At 32.1% G+C, this 14,138-nt stretch overlaps 1 protein-coding gene across 1 annotated transcript in view; it reads left to right on the top strand.

Moving 5' to 3' along the window:
• LOC115874657 (glutaredoxin domain-containing cysteine-rich protein CG31559-like) overlaps nt 1-14,138 on the top strand; it is a 147,024-nt gene that overhangs the window by 89,202 nt on the left and 43,684 nt on the right. The gene's annotated exons all lie outside the window — the stretch shown is intronic.

The following is a 14,138-nucleotide window of genomic DNA, read 5'->3' as shown; positions in this document are numbered from 1 at the left end:
TGTCAAACTAGGACAAAAATTAATTATACAGACCAAATTTGTTAGAAAAATAAAAACTGAAGTAATTTGTTCTACTTTTCCATATGTATAATACTTATTACTTTGTACCTTTAGAGAAAAATATATTTTAATAGAAAATCCACGGAATCGGGGTGTTGTGATAGATGACAAAAATTGATAAATGGAGAAAAACATAGATTTATTTTAACTTAAAAAAATTTGTTTTTTTTACAAATTTATTTCAAATTCCCTTTCATTTTTTAAAAGATTTAATTAAAATTTAATTTTAATTATTTTTTATTAAATTTTTAACTAAAAAATTAATTCAAATTTAATTTTAATTTACTTTTTAATTATTTTAAAATAATTTTTTAGTTAATTTTTTATTAACTTTTAGTTAAAATGTTTAAAACGCGCTTATTTTCTCACTAGTTTTCAGGGTTGGAAAAAATCATGATTTATAAAAAAAAATCAGATTTTTTTGATTTTAATTCAAAACAATATTTAAATCGGATTTCCAAATTACTAGGACTTATTTCCAATTAAAGTCTTATCCTAAATGGCTAAATCTATACCCCGATACCGATAACATTAACAATTCTACGGGGTGTGTGATTTTTCCACATCGGTTATCAATATATTCCGCAAAAAAAAATCGTTCGCTTCAGATCAAAAGGATTTTTTTCAAACGTCTCAAAAGTATTAATTTTTGTCATTTTAACGCCTAGGCATAAAATTAAAACACTGTTAGGCCTAAGCACAAAAGTACAAAAATATATTATTAAACTAATTGTAAGTGCCTAATTCAACGAGTGTACAAATTGTTGCTCGATTACTGTTTATATTATTTGCAGTGCAGTGGCGTAACAACAGATTCACGGGCCTGTGTGCAAAGATTTTACCGGGCAAAGATTTTACCCCATATTTTAGGTTAGAAATAACATTATCGAATTAATTTTTATATAGTATTATTTATTACTGCAACACAGAATATGTAACCCAAAACATATAAAATATCAAATAAATAAAAAAATAAATAAAAACACAACAAAAAACAACAACAAAACTAACTAAATTAAAATAAACAATGTAAATAGGAACATGAACATGTTAAAATTCTTTTTTCCTTGCTTTAGCATGGGCGAAAGTTGACACAATATTACAAATGTCTATTGTACGAGTAACTTCATTTTCTATTGAAATAATTGCCAAAAAAGTGGCAGTTTCTGGCACCTCTCGTAACTCAGCTGCCTTATCGTCCCCTTAATACAACCATTAGGTAACTAGAATTTTTGTGATTTTGAGTTAACTAGTTTGGCCAGTATAATTTTTCATGCTCCTTTTAATGCTACAACTAGCTTAGTTCTATTTTTATTCGATGGTACAGAAATCCAGTGACAATACAGCAAATTTCCTTTTTGTCAAATTTAATACTCTAATGAAAAATCACATATTTCCAGTTATTTTTATTTTGCAAAATATAAAAGAAAACACAGCTACAAAATTGCACAAGAACAAGTGTAAAGCAATAAGTTATTTTCGCGATAGCGTGTGCTAGTTAAGTAGTTAAGAAGACATGTGATAGACAAGAACTTAGTTCGGAATCGCCCGATTCTGCTTGATTCGCGACAGCATGTGATAGATATGGGAATGCGGCCTGTTGCAGTGTTTGAAACTGATTAATTTTTTTTTGTAATATTTAAAAAATACTATTCAGAGTAAAAATGTACTTTTTGTGGCTCCCTGTAACGTCGGAATAGCTTTACGATGGTCCTTCAAAGATACAGCTAGCATCGTCAAAAAAGTATAATTTTTACTCCTAATAAAGCAATACAATATTGTTCGGAAATAGTCTTAAGTCGAGAATGAAATGACAGTTGTTTTTTGATTTATAATAAAGTTTCAATAAAAGTAATTTTTTTGATTTAAATCACATGATTAAAATTAAAAAAACCACTTGATTTAAATCACGATTTAAATCATGCCAACCCTGCTAGTTTTATATAAAGTGAATAAATCTGGAAAGACATTGTGCCAGAACTCCCACCTCAGTGATATTATTGTGTCTTATAAGGAGGCTTCTAGAATAGTTGCACGTGCAGCCTGCGAACTACGTTACAAAAAAATACCGTTCCAAAATCGCGTTACTCAAATACCGACACAGAAAATAGTTTATATACAGGGTGTCCCGTGCTGAGCGGGCATTAGGAGTTTCCAGACTACCTGTTCAGAGACAATATCTAAATCGGAGATTTTTTGCAAATCCTTATTTCACAACAAGATCTATCGATTAAAATAATTTTCAATATGGCGGCACATCCGGAAATACCGGAAGTCGACAGCAACTATCTTATTTTAAATTGGTAACCCTTTTTTATTACATACTTAAATTTTCTGTAAAATTTTATGTAATTTTTTATTTCAAATACTCTATATGTAACATTAACCGTTTTTTAAGACAACATTTTTTTTAACATTTTTGGACGAAAAACTAAAAAATTTGTCTAGCCTAAACGTCAAATTTAGTGATTACCACAGCCACTTTGACATAAAAAGGAGACATGTGGCTATCTATTTCAAAAATTGAATTGTTCGAAGGTCATATAATATTGGCCGTAGCTGTCATAGAATTGAGCGATTAGAAAATTATCATAAATCATTTTTATCAAATGGAAACACACTTTATTATTTCACTAGTGAAAAAGTTTTTTTCGTCCACTACTTTTTGATTATACATGTTCGTATACCTAAAATAAATAGATTATTTTATTGTACTCCTTCGTTAGTTATTTTATTCCATGATTAGTATTTATGTAATACCCAAGAGTGCTTTCTATTGTCCATTTCCGATCGTGTTTTATATTGTTTTATTACGAATTACACGGAATTTAGAGTGCACATTTACAATTTATCATCTTTCCTAATTAATTTTAAACAAATTAGTTTTACTCCGCGTTTATATCGGAAGTAGTCACGGACTTTCTTATTTTAACTTTTAACTAGATTAAAATTTATTGCCTCTTTATAAAACATAAACTTACACTACGATTTTCCCAAAAGCAACGAGTTTTAACAACTAGTAAACTGGATTAAATTATCAATAATTAAGAGATAATTAATAATTTAACAAGCTGTTACATATCTACAGGGCCAGGCAACAGTGCGTCGGGCAATCGGTAGCTCCTAGAATTAAAAACTTGGAAATTTTGTTCAGGCAGAAAAAACTATATATGTTTCTAAAAGAAAACTATATATCCCTGTCCCTCATTTATTAATATCACTGAAACTATCAAAATATATTTACTCATAGCTTAGGATTATGTAAAGTGATCCGAATGGAAGCGAAAAATGCAATAATATACGCGGTGTTTCATTTAAACAAAATCATCCCGAGCCACTCACTCTTTTTTGAGCCACCCTGTAGAAGTTAAAATATTTTCCTGAAATACATCCTAGTACATACTATAAGTTTGCACTTAAACAAAATTCCCAAGTTTTTTTATTCTAGGAGCTACAGATGCCCGACGGACTATTATTGCCGAACCTTGTAGATATAAATATTACTCTTCAAATACAGATTATTATGAACTTCCGTTGTGCTCTTAACATGTGTGATATTTGACATACAGGGTGGCCTATTAGTGCGAAGAAGTCCAATATTATCATTGTTGACCCGTCCAGTTAGTGGAGCGTTCGCTCCTTTTCTAGCTAGAACGTTTGATTTTACATTGCCTTCTATCCTTTAGTGAGCTAGCAGCCGAAGTAGGATGACTTTATTTTCTTTGCCTAATTTGTTTAGCTTTTCTAGGCATTCTTTGACCAACTTCGAATTGATGGTTACAAAGTTGATCGATTTTAGTGCTTCGTTTCTCTCTTCCAATCCTTTTTATTGCTCACAGTGGGGTGTTTCTCAAAATTGTTTCATTTATCATTTCATACATTCTTGGTATGTGTTCTCATGTGATGTAGATACCATTATAGATTTTATAATGTTTTTTGAATTTTTATTAAACATTTCATAGAAATTAAGATAGCGACATAACTTTATCGGCAAATGTTAACGTTATTCGAGTCACCATCAAAGAAAGCAATATACGCATAGTCCCAGAGATGTTACAGCTTAGTTATTTTGCCTTACAAGGGAAAAAAGAGAGTAGCCCACGCGTAATTGCATTTTTGTCTGTTAGAAAAATATGTTATCGATATATTAAAAGAAAACCCCTTACTAGTTCGGTGACAGAATGGCCCGTGGCCCGTGGCTAACGTCATGTTGGTAATGAATGATCTAACCTCAAATCTCAAATCAAGAATCGTTTTTTTAATCCTGGATATTAAATATTCGATGTACTTAAACAGCCGTTAAACGGTAGCCTACTAAAATGCCGTTAATAGATATTGTGACGTCGTTCATGTCGGCGGAAAGTAATGCCTAGCCATAAGCATTTTGCAAGAGCACCTGTGGCTCCGTGGTTGAGGCTATCGCTTCGTGAGCGAATGGTCCGAGGTTCAAATCTCACGCCGACCAAGACTTTTTTATATTTTATTGCTTATAGCGTGATCTTATTGCATTGGTTTCACTCTTTTTGGATGGATTGGTTTAGTTATTTGGCGGGTTGGTTAGCGTGGTTATTTGGAGGGTGTTAATTCATTGGTTAGTTGGTTATTTGGTGGGGTTGGTTGGTTTTTACCAATTTATATTTGTTTTTATTTTTTTTATCAGTGTCGAGGTTCGTTGCGTTGGTTAAGTTGGTTATTTGGTGGGGTGGATAGCGTTGGTTAGTCCTATATTTCATAAAGCCGTCAAGTGCGTCACATCAACGACGTCATACCTATTAACGGCATTTTAGTAAGCTACCGTTTAACGGCACTTTAAGTACAGCCTTAAATATTTATTGAAATCCTTGGAAACTGGGTTTTTATTTTTAAATATATTTTTGGAACTGCTGATTTTAGTAATTATTAAATTAAACGAACTAAAAAACAATTCTCAACTATAACCTGTGCCATTCCGCCATAACCCTATAAAATAATCAAAATAAGGCATATCTCCTGTCAACGAATACTTCGCATAACCTTCGCGTTATGACAAGGTCATGTCCCGCAGCCGTCAATCAAGGCCGACTCGCGGCCTTCAGATTTTCCTCACATCGCGCGTAAAGAAGTCTCACTTCAAAAACTTTATCATTACTTTTTTTTGGAAAACCCCATATAAAAGAAAATATTTTTAGGATATGAATATCTATAAACCATGCAACATTTATATAAACTTGTTTTATATCTTCATTAACAACGACGATATTGGACTTCGCACTAATGGGCCACCCTGTATTTTTTATTATAGTGTATTAAATGCTTAGAAGTTTTAATATTTACTTGCAATTTCTTTGTTTAAACGGCAAAAATAATTACAAAATTTAACACCAGTTTCGTGTGAATATAGCAATATTAATTATTCAAACAAAATTAATTGCCTTCTTTACCGCATTTACGATACCATCTCTCTTGGTTCAACACTTTAATCGATACATCTAATTTTAAATTTAGATGCGCCAGCAAGTTACTTTCTACATAATGCCACCGAGCGGCGTCTACAAGCTGACTCTTTTATATTCCAGATCGGTCAAAAATTTCAAGAGTCGTTAGGTATATGCCGTGTGGTGCATTCAAACAAGGGACATAGGAAATGCTTTATGCAAAAGTCGTATTAGACTTTTTTGAAGCGGCGTTAAAGTTATACTCTCGTCTAGAATTTCGTTTTATTTGGGGTAGGCATTTAAATGTTATTTGCAAAAATCTGTCTTTGCATTACTAACATTTTATAATAGGCCCAGATAAAGCTATAATTAAGGCTGTATTCCGTTGCAAAACTAGGCGAACCAGACCGGTAAACTACGGTCATCTACGGTAAAGAGCGGTTCCTGAAAAACATCGGTTTGATAGGGACCGGTTTGATGGGCTTGGTAAAACACTGGAAATGTCAAATATTGACGTTTTCTAAAATTCAGTACCTTTATTATAAAATTTATCTTTTATGCATTTTTAATATACCTATTCTCTACTTTTTCTTCTTCTTTCTACTTTTTCTTCTTCTTTTCAATGTAGTTTAATATTGAAAAGTACTTTATTAATGAACTGATAAACTCGTTAGACAGCTCAAGTGAAGATTTCCAATATTAGGTCCAATATTAAAATAGGTCCAATATTGAAATAGATCAATAATAAATAAACAAATCTAATCAATATTTATATTTTTATAGCTTCACAACATATTCGCGATTACTTGTCTTGTTTCTCATGTTTTCTTTAAATGTTCCTGACTTTAAGAAACAATGGCTGCATGATAAAATTAAATAATCCTAGAAAGTAATTCTATTTAGTTGATGAAACTAATTTACCTTTACTACCTACCTCCATTGCTTCCAATATTTGCTTGATTTCTGTCACATAAATGACATTGATTGACAAACAAAACCAGAAAAATCAACCTTCTCGTGCTGGTTAGGTTGGTGACAATTATGATAGATATTTTTCAGGAACCGTGGTCCGTCATAAGGAAACTTTCAGGAAACCAATAGAAACGGAACATAAAACTATAACGTGCCATAACCAAGCCAACCAAGGTAAGCAACGGAATACACCCTGCCCTAAGATACTAGCAAATATAGGATTTTGTCATTGTCAAATTTGGTGTCACATTTTATCTAGAACAATCCCACAAAACATCTCCCTTTAGAATTTTTTCTTTAATGGCCATAAACGGGAGGAAAAGACTAACAGGGCGAACAAACACTAGAGGCGCCACCGGTCATCAAATGGTGTAAAAATTGCAAAAATGTAATCATCTAATTTTGACACAAGGGGTCGCGCCTAACTTTTTTAATTTTAATTCAATTTTCATTCTTTTCAAACTATATTATTAGATTTTGTTATATTTTGTGACTGTATAAATGTTTTCTTAGTATAAAGTTGCATTGTATTAATTTATATTATATTACTTACATATTTAAAATTAAAATGTTATGACATATATGTCAATTGTCATCTAAAATGTACAATAGAAATATACTCTTGATAACAAAAAGCTAGTTATTGTCAGAGATAGTTAAAATAGCCAAATTCACAAGTTATAATTATTAGTAATTAGACAATTCTATTATATATTATATTATTTCAAAAACAAAAACATAATGGTACAGCGTAATTTTGATATGCAGGTTCAAAAAAAAAGTGCTGTTATATTATTCAGTTTTCGTTGTCAGACGCGGAAGTTTCAGCGATTTTAGTGTTGTCGGATATTTTTATTTGTGAAATAGAAATATTGCGTTTGGATTACAAAACTATAAGTGGCAGTTATATTGCAATGTAAGTAAGCGTTTGACCATTTTATATTTTACTTTATTCATACCTACGAGAAATATACATATATACCGGGTGCGTCTCAAAAGTGGCTCACCCTTATAACTTTTTTATTTTTTCAGATAAAATAAGGAGATTTGGTATGTTAGTATATGACATAAATTAGGATTGATTGACATATTTAATTGTTTTCGGTCACTTTTGGTTTCACCGGAAATGACTACAACTTTTGATTTTTAAATGGCATCTTCGGTATTTTTTACTATATTCGACAGAAAATGACACTCTGAATCTCGCTCTGAATCGAATGACATATCATATGTCAACATTTGACATATTCGCTCAAAAGCAAATTATATTTCAAATTTCAATCTAGAGTGCCATGGCTGTATTAAAAACAATAATTTTTAATCAAGGAGCCTTGGAAAAATAGATTTGGTCGTCTAATGTTTTTAGTGTCTTGTCCTGGCCGGCTAAAAGATGCCCAAATCGTACTTTTATTCATATCTCAATTTTTTCAAATGGAACGAGGGTGGCTCGTTAGCATATTTGGAAAAAGCATTTTCTTACGAATAATTTAATACCACACACTTGGCATTTCGAGTCAAATTGTCGTTATGAACCGCATGTTACAATTTCAAATAAACCATATGTGAAAATGTCAAAAGTTGACATATGATATCTCATTCTATTCAGAGTGTCATTTTCTATCGAATGAAGTAAAATAATACCGAGGGTACCATTTAAAAATTAAAAGTTGTAGTCATTTCCGTTGAAACCTGAAGTGACCGAAAACAATTAAATATGTTATCAATCCTAATTTATGTCATATACCAACATACCAAATCTCGTTGTTTTATCTGAAAAAATAACAAAAGTTATAGGGGTGAGCCACTTTTGAGACGCACCCTGTATATTGAAATTTTATAATTCGTTTTATTTAAAAAATGTTAGAAAACAAACCTGTAATTGACATATTTAATTGTTATGTAATTTATTCCATTTAAAATGTAATATATTGCTTTACAATTAAAAAAAATGTAAATTTAAAAAATATTAAAAGATGTATACAGTCATTAATTGAAATTTTTAGTATGCGAACAAACACGAGAGGCGCTTTATTTAATTTCATTTTCTTAACATGACAGATGAAGTTCTATGGTTTAGAACAATCCGCCATCTATGTGGTTTGGAAAGGGTAGTTAATTTTTTTCTCAATTGGAATAGACGTCTTCCTGGGTTCAACATATACCACCCCACTATCCCTAATGTCTACAACGTCTAATGTTTCTATCTAAAATATTTTTTTTTATTTTCCCATCCCTAATATACTCTGTGTATTAACGATGCTTTAATACCTTCGGTGGCTGGCTTTTAGTATTATTCCAGATTGGTGTATATCCTTTAACTTAACTTTCAGATTTTAGTATTCGGGACATCGAACGAGGTATGTCCTTAAATTCGAATTTATTTTCACCAAAAGGACGCATCTTAACGATCACAAAAACCAGACAATCAAAACTTTTATTGGTAGGCTTAGGAACAAAAGGTCTGTAATTTGTTTATTATAATCTGTAAAAGATCAATAATATAATTTTATTTTCTCGCTATACATACCGGGTGTTTTTGAAAAGTGGCTCGCTCCTATAACTTTTTTATTTTTTTCAGAAAAAGAAACGAGATTTGGTATATCGGTATATGACATGAATCAGGAGTGATTGACGTATTCAATTATTTTCGATCACTTCCTGTTTCACGGCAATTCTCTAAAATTTTTGATTCTTAAATATTATATTTTTTGGTATTTCTTACTTTCATCATCATCAACATCATTTTCAGCTTATTCAACCATTTCCAATTATGGTGTAGCCTCCCTTACACACTCTCTTGGTAGTTGGGCCCATTGTTGTCTATTATTGGCTATGCGGGCCCAAGTTATCCCTGCTAATTTCCTAATATTATGGTTCCATCTCAGGTTCGGTCTTCCTCTAGGTCTCTTAATTCCTCGTGGGTACCATGCTGTAATTTTTGTAGTCCATTTGTTGTCTGTTCTTTCGTGCCAGGTGACCTGCCCATTGCCACTTGAGGGATTTGATTCTGTGGATGGCATCTATAACCTGGGTCTGTTGACTCTTTTGTCGTATCCACTCTACTCTTTTATGGTCTCTCTTGGTTATTCCCAGCATATTTTGTTACATTTAACGTTGTACGACCTACAGTTTTCCCAAATGATGTCCGTTTTAAGTGTCCAGGTTTCGCATGCATAGGTCATGACTGAGAGTACACATTGGTCGAATGTTTTCTCCTTTAGATAGAGTGGCATGCTAGAGTTGAATATGATTGAGTTTCTTCCATGGTACAAAGAATACAAGGTATGATCGATAGCGGCTCCAATTTCGTTCAGTTCGCGCATACCACCTGTGACGTCACCAGGAAAATAATGAATAAATATAAAATAAAGAAAGTTGACAGGAGATCTGCATTTTTTGGGGTTATGGTTCAGAACTGTTTATTTTTAAGACTTTTTAGTTCGTTTAATTTAATAATTACTAAAACCAGCAGTTCCAAAAATATATTTAAAAATAATAATTATCTATTAACATGGATTTGGACGATAGGTAAGAATACTAAATTTATTTCTATATTCGGTATAAAATTGTTTATTAGGTTTTTAGTTTGCGATGTTTATGGTAAATGTGATGGTAAATAATTTTCATTTTCATTGCCTCTGAATTCACATGAGGACAGAGTTGAGGATATCTATGGAAAAGTAACCACAAGAGGAATTGTTACATCATTTAAAAAATGTTGGGAAGTTTATTGTTTCACATCGAAAAGTAGAAAATGCCAATGCAGATGAACGTATTGTAATTGTGATAGAAGTAATTCTAAGGGTGAAGTTTATTATAATTAGTGGAAGTAATACCAAGGGTGAAGTTTATTATAATTAATGACATGTGCTTCTTTTTATATGTAGATGTTTCTGGTTTTGAGAATAAATCGGTTGAACGACTCCCAAAATTTAAAGGAAGTATTTGCATACCCAGAATATGCCCATCAACGATTATATAGCTCAAATTTCCTTTATAGTAGGCAATTATTCAATGCAAATTAACTTTTTAAGTGACTGAAATATTAAATAGTTTACAATATGGTATATCACTAAAAATATATTACTTTTAGGTACAATTAGGGCCCGATACATTTCAAAAAGTAGAATATTATTTTATATTAAATGAGGTATTGTACTAACAATCAATTTATATTAATAACGGAGATTAAAATATAACGGAATAAATAGTTCTTTTTTTTATACTACAAAAATAAACTATAGAATACAACAGTATTAAAAAAAATAAATAAAAAGTTATGTCCCGGCCGAGATTCGAACACGGGTCTCTCGCTTCCTAGCCCGACTACTTACGCACTGCTCCACAGTAACTTGCTTAGCGATAATTCAATGACCGTATATAAACAAAAAACAGGTTTATAACAATATCTTGACGATTTGAACTGGCGCGCGGAGCGTGCTGACCAATAGCGCCTGTTATCACCTGTGACGTAGCGACCAACCTGCGCAATATCATACCTTGTATTCTTTGTACCATGAGTTTCTTCCATAAGTACTCCATGCTAACTTAATTCTTCTGTTGATTTATGGTAGTAGAGATAGCTGCGTATAAGGTGTCAAATAAATATTATTGTTGTGTTATTTATTATTTTAGTCATTTATTATGTTATTTTTATGTTTATTAGTATGTATGTTTATTATTGTATTTATTTATTATATTATTTATTATTTTTTACTTTATTCGATAGAAAAAAACATTCTCAATAGAATGACATATCATATGTCAAGCTTTTTCATTATTTTCCTCAACTTAACGAACCAAAATTCAAAAGCAATTTGCAAATATTTCACATTTGACACAAACTATAACCTATGATTTGGCAAGAGTTTTACAAGCCTCAAAAGTCTTAAGTCGAGTTGCTACGCGTCTGTGTCCAATTGCAATTTTCAAAGTCATATATGTTCGACGTAAAATAATTACAATTTACTATACTCGAATTTGTTCTAGCTGTTCAAAGTTGAGTAAATTTTAAAACAAAAACCTAACTCAATTTCGTAATAACTGGCTTTGTGATAGCTTTTAAAGTTGGTAACTTCCGTTATTGTAAAAGTTGATACAGAGCACTATCGTTTTGAAGTACACGGATACGAGTAATGAGATTTGAGATTGATTTAAAGCCATGTTAAAGTATAGGCATTGGCGTAACTACAGGGGTGCCCGGGGGTGCCGCCCCCCCCCCCAAATACTGCTGGGCACTGCCCAGAGAAATCCTGAATTATGACTCTTGACTACGTATTAATTTTTATTTGCTTGTGATGCAGTAAAAATGACGTTTTCTAGTTTTTTTAGTTAATATTATTTTGTTGTGTTCAAAAAATGTGTTAATTTTTATTTTTTTAGAAAATTTGTAGGTATTTAAGTAATCTACGGGAACACGGTTTGACAACCAAGTCTATGAAATTTATTGATAGGGAAATTATTTATGTAAACGTTTTATTAAAAAATGTGTTTTTAAAATTATTTTTCATTTTAAAAAAAACAAAAGCCCAAGACCCCCCCCCAGGCCACCCTCTAGGCCCCCCTCTAGACCCCCCTCCAGGCACCCCCAGGATAAATTGCTAGTTACGCTAATGAGTATAGGGATGTCCGGATGTGCGATATTAATTTACATTTATGGTCTGATTGGTTGAATTTTATATTGGGAGTGATAGAATTTTTCAAATTTGACATTTTCGAGATATAGTCTAATAAAAGATGCTATACCGGCTGCATCTCAAAAGTGGCTCACCCCAATAACTTTTTTTTATTTTTTCAGATAAAACAACAAGATTTGGTATGTTAGTATATAACATAAATTAGAATTGATTGGACATATTCAATTGTTTTCGGTCACTTCCGGTTTCACCGGAAATGACTACAACTTTTGATTTTTAAATAACACCCTTGGTATTTTGGTAACTTTATTCGATAGAAATATGTCAACGTTTGTCATTTTCGCATATAGTTTATTTGAAATTATAACATGCGGTTCATAACGACAATTTGACTTGAAATACCATGTGTGTGGTATCAAATTATTCCTAAAAAAAATCTTTTTCCAAATATGCTAATGAGCCACCCTCGTTTCATTTGAAAAAATCGAAATATGATTAAAAATACGATTAAAAATACGATTTGACTCCTTGATTAAAAGTTACTGTCTTTAACACAGCCTTGGCACTCAAGATTGAAATTTAAAATACAATTTATTTTTGAGCGAATATGTCAAAAATTAAAATATGATATGTTATTCTAATCAGAGTGTATCTTCGAATAAAGTAAAAATATACTGAGGATGAGTAAAAATATACCTGGGTATGTGAGGGAGTATAATATACTGGGTGTTCCATTTAAAATAACAAAGATGCTACAGCATTGATGCTGCAACATTGTAATGCTGAAAATAATTTAGAAATGTCTTTATGTAAAAATCTAAATTTAAAAAAAAAATCTATCACCGCTTCTCCATAAACGTCTAACGTGCCATCGCCGTGAATCACCCGATATACACTCACCGGCAAAAAAAACGGCCACTAAAAACTTGTCCCACTTTCAAAGTTGGATTTCTCGCGAACCATTCATTAGATTTTGATGATTTTGTTTTAATTGTTAATTAATTCCTTCTTAACCGATGCTACGTCAGAAATTTTTATTCCAAATTTATTTTGAGCATATGCAGGGCACAACAATAAGACGAAGTTTTTTTCTCGAACTTTGTAACACCCTGTAGGGTGCAGCAGCTGTAGTAGCTACTGCTAAATTAAATCATATTGTAGCCTCATCTTTTGTGAGCATTTTGTTTTTTTAATCACGACATTATCTCTGTTTGTATTGGAGATACGCTGCTTTAAAACGAACGTCTCGGAAAAATGCTTCGCAGGCAAAACCGCGGTTCATCAAGACATGCTCGACGATGTGTGACGATGTCTTGGAGGTAGCTGGCGTCCTGTGGCAAGCCTCCTTGCAGACAAGCTGTTTTCTTTTAGTCTTCGTCGGATTGTTCTCTCACTGACTTGAGTTATACGCACGGCTTGCAGCAGATGTTGATTCTGAAACGCTGCAATTCTACGATTTCCTAAAGTATTCAGGACAGTAAAGCGGTCGTCAATTGCATTTGTCTTCCGTTTTCTTCCGGAACCCACTCGCTTGGCCAAATTTTCTGTTTCCATATACCGATTCCAATCATCCTCGACTGTTTTTCGTGGTATACCCAGGGTATCGGACATTTCGGCCATCCTCAATTACAGCCACAATACGAGCAACATCCATATATACCAAAGATAATGGCATTTTTTAATTTGACAATTATGTCGCCTTGATTATTTCTACATAAAACTTTCTGCCTGCGAAGCATTTTTGATACGATACGTTCGTTCTAAAGATTCGAGGATTCGATTACCGATACGTTCGTTCTAAAGCAGCGTATCTCCAATACAAACAGAGATAATGTAGTGATAAAAAATCAAAATGCTCACGAAAGATTAGGCTACAATGTGATTTAATTTAGCAATAGCTACTACAGCTGCTGCACCCAACAGGGTGTTACAAAGTTCGGGCAAAAAACTTCGTCTTATTGTTGTGCCCTGTATATGCTCAAAATAAATTCGGATTAAAAATTTCTGACGTAGAATCCGTTAAGAAGGAATTAATTAACAATTTTAAAAAAAGCAT

Source organism: Sitophilus oryzae, unplaced genomic scaffold (assembly GCF_002938485.1).
Source record: "Sitophilus oryzae breed Bouriz unplaced genomic scaffold, Soryzae_2.0 scaffold_1297_pilon_pilon, whole genome shotgun sequence".
Classification (NCBI taxonomy): Eukaryota; Metazoa; Arthropoda; class Insecta; order Coleoptera; family Curculionidae; genus Sitophilus; species Sitophilus oryzae.
This window is presented reverse-complemented; position numbering and strand designations above follow the sequence as displayed.